The 11637-nt window shown below is 39.6% G+C and overlaps 1 protein-coding gene across 1 annotated transcript in view; it reads right to left on the reverse strand.

Annotated features, from left to right (window-relative positions):
• The window catches only part of peli1b (pellino E3 ubiquitin protein ligase 1b), a 44199-nt gene extending 32903 nt beyond the window's left edge, over nucleotides 1-11296 (reverse strand). The window contains exons 1-2 of the mRNA XM_039783419.1: nucleotides 11162-11296; nucleotides 10876-10992 (exon numbers count right to left, since the gene is read on the reverse strand). The gene's annotated coding sequence lies outside the window, so the exon portion shown is untranslated. The remainder of the gene's footprint in view (nucleotides 1-10875; nucleotides 10993-11161) is intronic.
• Nucleotides 11297-11637: the final 341 nt, after the last annotated feature.

The following is an 11637-nucleotide window of genomic DNA, read 5'->3' on the forward strand; positions in this document are numbered from 1 at the left end:
GCCAGCGTTCAAATTACAATCTCATCAATGATTCAGTGGGAAGAACACAGACCGGCTTATGAACACAGAAAACAAACAGCTCTGTTGACGGATGTGCAACAAGATGCAAACACATGCAATGTCGCGCACACACAAAAATCCACATAGAGATGTAGACATATAAGCATTTGAAGGCCTGTGCGCCACTTACAATCAAAAACTGAAATTGGTGCAATCACAAAAGTGAATTGCATGCAGTCATGCACACAAGGACGTACTGTACACCGACTGGCTAGCTAAACACATGTGGGTGTATGGTCATATGGACAAGCAATTATACATACTCTCACAAAAACCTTAGTGCTTCTACAGCCAAGCGCCATTTCCTGATCGTATACAGTAGTCTACAATGTGACCTTCTTAGAAGCATGGTACAGCAGAACAGAGCTTTGTTTCTTCACAGCCGATATTCCCTCTCGGAGCTGTTCTGCTTTCTATCACTTTAGCCTTTTGCCAGTTTATGTCTATTTGACAAGTGAATGGTGGCATGTGTGTGGCAGTGTTTTTAAAAAAAGCTCAAACACACCGTTTAATCTAAACTGTCTGTAAAACTATGTCAACATAAAAGCTCTTTATAATTCATTACACATAGAGGCTAGCTGTAGTTAGAAACAGTCAGGGTGGCAGTATGAAATGCCAAGAGTGGTATCAGACAATTTTGTTCCCACATACCCTAAACTAAAAGGTCAATATTACAGAAACTAGAAAACATCAGAGGGAAGACGTTTTCTACAGCTGCGTGCTTGAGGCTGATTCATGTTTCCGTTCACCGTCCGTTCCTGTTTGGGTCCTTGCAGTGTTGGTAAGGTTGCATTTCTCTGGGGAATGAAAAGGGAGAGGTCTATGTAGGCCTAATTGTGCTGCACCTGGTCATAGTTTGTAATCATTAACCTCTTGTCCAGCCGAATGAGACAAGCTAGTGCTTGGTGGTGCTGGCATTGAGGCTTCAGTGGAGTGAGTTTGGGTTTTGGCATTGCTTCCACCTCATAAGACTTAAGATTTCTGGAAATGAATGGGACTGTCTAAGCAACTGTTTCACATGTTATGTAATCAATTAAATTTCAGAATTGCCAATTCTGCTTGTGTTTCACATCTCAGCAACTGTCTGCTGTTGCTGTGTTGAGCACAAGGACTCTCAGACTTTAATTAGTTAATGGATTTTCAGCAACTACTGCCCAGTCTTTTACTGCAGTCGCAGAAACAGCAGTGATCCCTTGGGAAGCCACAACAAGTTACACACTCACACATTTGTGTGTGTGTGTGTGTGTGAGGATGTACACGCAAGATCGTTTGAGACAGGAAGGTTGGAAAGTGAAGCAGGAAATGGCAATCATGCATGATCAGAGGGGATTTGATAATTACAGGTCTGTGTGTACATATGAATATGTGTGTGCGTGTGGAAAAGAGAAGGTGCCAAAATGTATCAGTAGTTTTGGGTGCAGTCGCCTGAATGAACTACACAGCAAGGAAACCATAGAGATGGTATCTTGAGAATCATACAAACACACTCACACCCTCAAAACACTTCCTTACTTTCACATTTCATGTATAACCTCAATAGGGCTTTCGGTTCTTGCTTGTAAAAGTGAAAGATTCTGCTGATACAAAGGAAAATTAAGGTGAAACAGGCTGTGGTTTGAGTCTGGGCAGAGGTGCTGAACACACAACAGAGAGGTAAAAAATTAAGAAACAAGTTTCTCAGGGGAACAACTATCACTGAAAGTAGGAAATGACCAGCATCTACCACTTGATAACTTTTGTCTACATCTTGGATATTTCAGCGCCCTACAAGCAACTTTGGTACATAACAAATTATGGTCAGGAGGTCCTGCTCTAATATAAATCTAGTTGGGTGGTAAAACAGGAAGTAGGGTGAATTTTTGGGGTGTATTTGCCCAAATTGTAGAAGTGGTCCTGTTTTGGTGTTACAGCTGAACAATATATCCATTCAGTAGCCACAATGATGTGCAATGGTTAAAGGATGTAATATAATAAGTAGGGCTGTCAAAATTAACGCGTTAATTTTTGCGTTAATTTTTTTATATTTAACTCGTTAAAAAAAATTAACGAAATTAATGCAGCTGTGTTTGTTTACTTCATGTGGCGGCTGAGAAACGTAATACGTCTCCATAAGAGCAGGCGGCGCTACTCTAGGAGGGATTTACCTGATTGAAGTAGGCCTACGGGCCAGTCAAGAGTTGAAACATGGACCAGTAAGATCCCAAAAGAGAAAAAAGATGATGTGTTAGAATCCAGAAATGAATGAGCGCGGGCTATAAACGGGACCGAGTACTAGTTCCGACATGTTGTCTCGTCAGGAGAGATGCACCACCGGTAAGCTGCTGTTTCGCTACATTGAGCTGCAGTTTAAGTTTGATTTGTCTGTTGAGCTACTGCTGTGCTGCCGATGTATACGTGCGCGATTTGTTTGCTTGATAACTGTTACGTTGGTTACGCTGATAAAACCTTATTTGCAGTCTGATGTTTAACGCTGTCGACTCGATAGTATCCGTGACTATATTCCAGTAAATGTTTGAAATTGGTGCGTCTCACTGTCACACAAGCTACTTCCTGGTTGCGGTGCTGGAAGGGAAATGTAGTCAATCGCTTTACATTGGTAATGGATTGCTGTGCACAGCGTCGCTATCTAAAACTACACTCAATGTTTTCCCTTTAGGCCAACATACACCTTTGTGATCTTGGGTTACTGGTTTAATGTGTAACATTGATATTGATGTGCATTTCTGTGTTTAGATATATGTGCTTTGCTTAGTCATTCAGATTAAACACTATGTATATTATAATATTTATGATATTAAGTACTGCCTAGATTGTAATTTATATTCTCTCTCTATATATATATTTGTATATTATTCAGAATATGGTATATTAGGTATGTGGCTAATATTGGGGGTGGTGACAAAAATCTGCTCTCAAGTCGGACAGTTTCTAGCCGTTTCAGCAGGACTAAATAAGCCAAATTGTTGCTGCTGTTCTGAAAGATATTAAACATTCTGAACTTAGCAGAACCTTTCCTTGTTTGTTTTCTCTTCATATTTGTAAAGTTAAGTGATTTAGCATTATTTAAATATCCATTACTACAAGCTTCAGTCTCAATTTAAAAATGCGATTAATCGCGATTAACTACAGCAAATTGTGCGATTAATTAGTTAATTTTTTTTAATCGATTGACAGCCCTAATAATAAGGCAAAGTACTGTAGGCTGGCCCACCACGGTACACTATATAAATCCTTTTACTGCATGATATAAAATGAAACTAGCAATGTTTTTTTTGCCCATCTGGTTTTGGAAAAAAACACTAATCACAATTTTTTTCAGGGAAGACTGATTAATCTAGCATGCATAGAAAAATACATTTAAGAAAGTTAACAAGAAGGACACTACTTCTAGATTTGCATCTAACATTAGAGTAGGGGTGAATTAAACAATTCATCTAGTCCATAAAATGTCAGTAAACTGAAAATTGTTAAAATGGCCAAAGGTAAAGTCTTCTAATGTCTCATATATTAAAGAGTCTAAAACCTAAAGGTATTCAGTTTACAGTGAACAGAGAAGAGCAGCATATCATCACAATGGAAACACTATGGACCATCGAATGGTTTGTTTTGCTTTAATAAAAAAAAAGACCTAAACACTTAATTTTAATCATCAAAATAGTTGCAGATTACTTTTCTGACTATCAACTCATCGACCAATCATTTCAGCTCTAACAATCAGTAATTAAAAACAAGAACAAAAATAAGATTTGTTAAAAAAAAATAATAATAATAATAAGATTTGTTGATGAAAGGGCTTATATTTGTATTATTTTGTATTCTCTTTCTTTCACCCTTTCCCAGTCGAGATACAGAGGTAACAAGCTGCACAGATACGGTGACATTATTTCATTTGTTCCATTTCTCAATGTTTATTGCAAAAAGGTCAAATAAAATACTGCAATGTTATTAGTTTCCCCCTAACATGTTTCAGCTCTTCTTGTGTCAGCACATCTCTGACATTAAGAGATATTTTTTTCCCCCAGAACTCCGTCAACATTTACAAATAAGGTTTCTATTCATGAATATCAGCTAACTTACCGTTAAAGTAAAAAGTCAAAGCCAAATAGGACTGTGCACTCCCCAACAGCTTGTTTTGAAAGGAGCTGAACAGCCTCACTATGTTTCAGTTCTTCCCCTCCCTTACTTTTCTGACTCAGGTATTGGCAGCAGGGGAGAAGCATTGGTGTTACTTTCAGTGACTGAGAAGTAAACGGGAGGAAAGAGACAAATACAAACAAAATGGATAAGTGTAAAAGATAAATAAGAGAGGCAGCGAGAGAAATAAGAAATATATTCTTCATTTTTATGGAACACAATGGGTGACCATACTCACCCGTGCATAAATATACTACTAAAATAGCTCCTTAAATAAATGATGAATAGTCTCCTCAGAAGCTCGACATTAAAGTGCTCATATTATGCTCATTTTCAGGTTCATAATTGTATAGAGGTTATATCAGAATAGGTTTACATGGTTTAATTTTCCAAAAACACTATACCGGTATTTTTGTTGTACTGCACATTGTACACACATTGCAGCTCCTCTTTTCACCCTGTGTGTTGAGCTCTCCGTTTTAGCTACAGAGTGAGGTATCACACTTCTGTTCCATCTTTGTTGGGAGTCGCACATGCTCAATAGCTAGGTAAGCACTACTAGCCAGTCAGAAGCAGAGTTTGAGGGAGTGCCTCGCTAGCAGCTAGGCGAGCATTATAACGTGTGCTACAAAGTGACGCGCGTTTGTCTCTGAAGTAAAGGCTGGACTACAACAGAGCTGTTTGGAGCAGTTGGTGAACAGTGTTTTCTGTTGGAGATGGTAAGTCCCTCTGGGGTGGACTTTGGGCTTTTTCACTTTGTAAACCTATTACATGCACAAAAAAGATATAAAGGAAAGGTAAAAAGCCAAAAAGCATAATATGAGCACTTTAAGAGAGATGGTGTGATGAAGAAGGTACACACTCACAGAAAGAGAAAGGACTACATTGTACAATCGGCATTCAGCTATTGTGCAGGTACTTCTCTACCAATGTGCTTTGTTTTTTTTTTTCCTTACATTACATATTATTACTCTGAGCAAACCAGATTTATATAATTTATAGGCTTTACAATAAACAGTTTGTACTGTACTGAGTTTACATAATTCATATGATAACGTGGATGTGTGATGAACTACGGGAAGAATTTTATTTTTACCAGAAAATGTTTTTCTTACTGATGAATTTCACGCAGCACCTTTACACTGTCACACCACAAAACGTAATGATGCTGCAGTTTTTGTTGCATCCCATCAACCAAGAACAATTTCCTGTCTCTTTACCATTCATCTGGGTACAAAAAGGATCAATGCAGGTATTGTTTGATTGGGGAAGTTTTGATGAAATTCTGCCGGATGTCACTCTTTTCCAGCTGCTTTCTTTGTGTTGGCATTTTAAACTCCGGTGGATTTATGAGGACTATGGTTAACTGCTCCTCAGATCTCTGCAGGGTAAATCCAGACAGCTAGCTAGACTATCTGTCCAATCTGAATTTTCTGTTGTACGACTAAACATCTTTTGAACGTACACACGAGTACAAGTTCCTTCCCGAGGCTATTTTGCAGCGGAACCGGGGCTCCGTGCAGCGCTTAGTGCCACCCATGACGATTGCTATTAAAGAAATGCCAATAAACCAGAGCCCGTTTCTCTACCATACCGGATTGCTGTGGGGACTAGCAAGACCCTCCTCCGCAGCGCTTGTGGAGGAAGGTCTGGCAAAGCGAGACTAAGATATAGAGATATAGTGTGTTCGTCCAAAAGAACACAAGATGAATTTTAGGCAGCATGATTGCACATAAAGTCAATGCAAAGACACAGGTGGACAGCAACAGCCTGGATCAGTGCGATTTGGGACAACAACAAAAAAAGGCGTTCAAGTGTCCAAGCTTTTTATTGCATTTTCAACTAGCAATAATTGAGCTAGTTAAAAATGCTATAATTTGAGAAACAAATATGCTCTGATCCCAGAGGCATCTTTAAGTTTTCATTTTATGAACATATGGAGACAAGAGGAAAAGGGAGAGAGATTGGAGGAAGATAACACAAAAACGTTCCTGGTGAGATCAATCAGATTCTGAGGACCACAACACACACACACACACACACACACACACACACACACACACACACACACACACACACACACACACACACACACACACACACACACACACACACACACACACACACACACACACAACCTTGCCAGTTAGCCACTGCTAACATCTGTACATTGGCTGTTTGGGGCGGATAAATACCGTGGTCAAATTCATGCGGGTAACAAAAGGCAAAAATTCACTTTGTGCTCTGCCTGAACACACTTGAATGTACTTGACAAAGTCCCTCACACCCCTCAACACAGGATCACCTAAGATGCTTGCAGTATGAATGCCTAGTTAGCAGAGGTACTGTATCTGATCTGAGAAACTGATTGATAATGATTCTGACAGGAGGGAGAGTATTAGAGAACTGTACCGAACACAGGCGGCCTCAAGCAACACGATGGAAATTGAGTGGTGGTTTAATGCCCCCCAACTCTTTCCTTCCCTACCTTGCAAAAACAAGGCCATAAAAACGTGCCTACTGTCTGACCCACTTTCCATGACAGACGTAATCTCCCTCCACAAACTTCAGCCTGTTTACCAGTCCAGCAAAGAGTAAGCCGTCCGGGAGGAGAATGCCAAGCTCTTCACACACAGCGGGGGGGGAATCTGCCGCTCAGCTGTGCCGAAAATTACACCCGCAGATCCCCACTGAGCTAAGAGGCCTTCCATGATGAAACTACACACTATAGACACGTCCATGCAAAAAGATAAAATGCAAACAATTACAAAATAAAAGTATCCTCTGATGAAAAACCTGCTGTTAACATCATTAAGGTTTCATTAACACGCACACACAGCCGTTTGGCACGTTGGTTTGAATCTCCAACACACTCACTCAACAACAACAAGGTGTTAACGACCAACTGTTACCGATTGTTACAGCTTTTCATCTATTTACGAGTCAATATGCAATCAAAGTACAGTAGGTTTCCACACAGTTCACACTTAGCTCAGTCTACAGAGCATATATCAAGTACAATATCAAGGTTAAAATGTTTGATAGTTTCTTTTAACTATTCATTTTTTCTCACAAATTAGTAATTTGTCACCTGTAATTAATTCCTACCCTCAAATTACCTGAGAGCTATGTATATTAGGGGCATTAAAGGGTGGGATGAGGTGGCGAGGGTGTTATGTGGTGTGTGTGTGTGTGTGTGTGTGTGGTCACTGACATTTGTCATTGTCTTTTGATCTTACAACTAGGATTTAGAAGGACATCGTGAATTGATGATTTATAGAAGCTATATTTGACAACAAAATCCTGTGCTGCAATTTGCAACTACTGCATCATAGATTTAGCATTTTTCCCATCCTGAAAATGTATATAAATGCAAAAGTAAACTTAATTTTTTTTTTTATATATTATAAGCCATACTTATTGGACTGATAGGAAGCACTTTTGTAATTCTGTTCAGTATTTTAAAAGCGTTTCATGGTCCTATTGGATCACACAACTTGCTGAGCATGTACAAGACCACAACGCTTTTAACCCTTGTGTGGTCCTTCGGGTCCCAGTGACCCGAAGGACCACACAAGGATTATGTACTTCCCTTTACTTTGTTGAGAATTGCTCTCTAAACCCTGTTTCTTGTAAAGTAAGTAAGTAAAGTTTATTTCTAGAACACATTTAAACACAGTTTAAGCTGACCAAAATGCTGTACAAACAAGAACTAAGGTGCTGTATTAACCCTTGTTTAGAGAGCAATTCTCAACAAAGTAAACGGAAGTACATAATCCTTGTGTTGTCCTTCGGGTCACTGGGACCCGAAGGACAACACAAGGGTTAATTGAAATAAAAACATAAAAAAAAAAATTAGGGCTGTCCGCATCGTGATGCAATTAAGGGCCGAGCATAACGCGTTTTTTTTTGTTTGTTTTTTAAATCGCATGCCACCATTTATTAATTTATTTTCACTTCACTGGGCTTCGCGTCATGCCTAACAAGCTACTATTTTGACCCTTTGCCATACTTCCACGTAACACATCCTGCTGCTGCAGGAATAGCAACGCGGATTTGGGTGCCTCATTCCGGTGCTTCAGCGCTTCTCTCTGATGCTCTGAAACAGACCTTACAGGCAACAGAAACATCTAGTTAACGCTAGTTAACAATACATTCAACAGCAGCTAACGTTAGCCTACTGCTAGCTAGTAGCTGTATTAAACACGGTTACAATGCTGGCAGCTAACGCTAAATGGTGTAAAGTTTGTCTGTATTTCACTGTAGAGGATTCCGACATCGGGATGTAACAATGTGCAGCTGCCGTTCTCGGAAAAACACAGACGGTGCATTCAATGAAAGTGGTAACCTACAGCCTTGTGGTGCATTCAGAGTTATTGTTAAATGCCCTTTTCCCATCTGGTGGTTGTTTTTGTCGTTCAACAGCTATTACTAGTGAAATAAGTTATTGGTATAGTTATTACATTATTATTAAATCATGTAATTTTGACCATATGGCCTTATCAATAAACAAGCCATTCTTTAATGTCGCCAACTGTTGTTTAGTACCCTTCTTTTTTTAACTTTCTTAAAAAGTATCGGTTCAGGCACCGTTAAGGCACGGTACCGTTTTAAAAGTACCGCTTTAGCGCCGGTATCCAAACCAAACAATACCCAACCCTAATACTGATGCCAGATTAAAATTTTTCTTTTGTTTACAGTAAATAAATAAATAATAAACAAATACAAATCTTAAAATCAAGTTCATAAAGTCACTTTCTTTGCATTCATTTGATTCCCAATCAAGATACACTGGTAAGAATTGCTTTCCATTGTTAATATGTATTTAAAAACTGTTCTGAAATGCAAAATAATATAATATTAATCATGTGCTAAACATGCGATTAACTATAGAAATTCAGCGATTAAAAAAAATTATTAGTTTGACAGCCCTAAAAAAATTATTGATGACATTTGGAGGGTTTTTTTAATTATTATTCCTGGACAGCAGTGATAGAGCATCCAGCACAGGCCGAGACAAGGAGGCCTCTCTGTGTCCCCACAGACCAGGTTACTAAGGATATGGGCAGCACTGAGCCTCCATTAAGACATCAGAGCTCTCTCTGTGCTCCCGTCTGACACAGTCAGCTCCGGTTTCCACCCAGAAACTGAGACTCTAAACCTTGCTAGAGAACACACAAACGCACACGCACTCAGGCCTGTTGGCAACACACCCAATGCAAGCCCTGTGTCCCAAGCACTTCACACAAGAAGTTATCACTATTTATAGGACTGTGAGAATGCAGACTTGAAATAGTCTGCACAAAAATATAATAAAGATTCTTCAGCCTTTTTATATACCAAGACATCACTGTTTTAGCAGATATCACTGTTGCAACTTGACAAAAAAATGAAGTGTAGCCTGATACACTAGTTATTTTTGCAGGAAGTTGATGAATCTCAAACAGGGATAGTTGCAACATAGTGTGAGTGCTTAAAATACATGGGTTTGTTGCACTATCACTTGTTCAAACAAAAACTAACAATTCCCTTTATCCAAACTTTGTGGATTAATTTTATCGTGTGTTTAACTTTCAGAATATACACCAAATAGTAAAGAAAAAAAAAAAAAGTTGTTGCATTGTCTACTCAACCAACTGTGTTTCTTATGGAGCAGTTGTTGGACTGAGGTGACAGTATGTAGATGCAAATTTTCAGTATTAAATGTAGGTCTCCTGCTAGCATTGATACTTTGTACTCAGTGCGGGTAGCTTCTATCATTTGAAAATCCTAATACAAATGCGTCTTGTTGGGTTTGTTAAAGTCATACTGAAAGAATGAAATCCACTGCAAGTCCTGATTAATCATCACATTGACAAGCAGACAATGGAAATAAGGCCTGGAGCATCGTGGTGGAGCAGATGGAGTTAATGCCCGTCTGTCTTTACTGTGACATTTCCAACACAGAGAAGGGAAGTCAGCGAGATCCCCTTCAGCAATACACTTATCACATCATCGCTACAGAGTGAACAAGACTAGGGTGGAGGGTAGGAGAGGAAAATAAAGAGAAAGGGAGGAAGGGGGTGAGAGACAGAATGATATGGAAGATAGAGAAAGAAGGGAGGGGAGGGAAGTCATTAACTTGCAATCAAGCTACAGTAATGGCACGAGTCCTTGCATTTGCTTGATTCCTTATCAGGCAATGTTCCCTTCCTCCCCCCTCCCCCCCTCTCTATGTGACAGGTCAGCATGCAGACTGGAAGTGATGTAAACTAATACCTGCATCTCTGAAGCCTACACACACACACACACACATACACACACACACACACACACACACACACACACACACACACACACACACACACACACTAGAAGCTTCTGATTTCCACTAAGATAAAGGCAAAACAGGTGCATGAGTATGTGCAGAACACTGACAAAGATCAGCACTCCGCAGCTGCAGCGCTTACAATAAAAGCCCTGTGAGGACTTACCTTGCTGAGTGTATGGACATTACTAAATGAGGTAACGTTAAAGTAGCATTAATAAACGAGCAGCTCATGGTGTCAGAGCCGTTGGCAGGACAAAGCAGGTGACGGATAATAACAAGGAACACTGGCTAGCACTGAATTAGCCTACTAACGTTCGTGTTTAACTGCTGTTATAATCATTAAGAGAAGTCAGGTGTAAACATGTACTCACTGCGATATAAATGATGTAGTCCTTTTGTTGTCTTCGGTGCTGCTAGCTTCTCCACCAGCTGCTGCCTGGCTTTCCCCCAACTTGCTGAGGCTAGCAAGCTAGCTAACGCTCCACCGGCTTAAAAAAAAAAAAACATTAAAAGGATATTTCGTCCTAATTTCTCCCCTCTTGGCTGGTTCTTCCTTTTCCCAAAAAAATCAAAGTAAACCGTAAACAAATTGAATCAGATGAGAATTTGTGTTATTTGTTGCTCCTCTTCCTGGAGTTATGAGTTGTAAATGCTCACCGACTAAATATCACGGTGCTTTCTTTTAAATGACAGCCTCTCCGCGGTGTGCTGTCCTTTGTTGTGAGCATCTCAACGTAAACACGGAGCTGAGCTGCTCTGCCCGTTCGGTTAAACTGTCTATGGTTCTCTGGCTGCCTGGTAGCGTACGTTGCAGGAGGAGATAGCGTCGCCGCAAAGGATTCAGGGACGTGTAGTTTTACTCGCTGCTAGCCATATGACTCAAGGTATTTGTTGTGTTCACATCGTTTGCTATTAAATGAAAAAGTTGCAATAACAAAATGTAAAAATACCCCATTGCAAGTAAAAGTCCTGCATTCAAACTTGTACTGTCAACAAAATGCAGCGATGTAAGGTAACTAAGTGCATTTACAGATATTTAAATTAGGTAAAAGTAGAATTACCACACTGTAAAAATACTCTATTAGTCCTGCTTACAAATTTTTACTCATGGAAGTACCTGGAAATTGTACATA

This window comes from Perca fluviatilis, chromosome 19, assembly GCF_010015445.1.
Source record: "Perca fluviatilis chromosome 19, GENO_Pfluv_1.0, whole genome shotgun sequence".
Classification (NCBI taxonomy): Eukaryota; Metazoa; Chordata; class Actinopteri; order Perciformes; family Percidae; genus Perca; species Perca fluviatilis.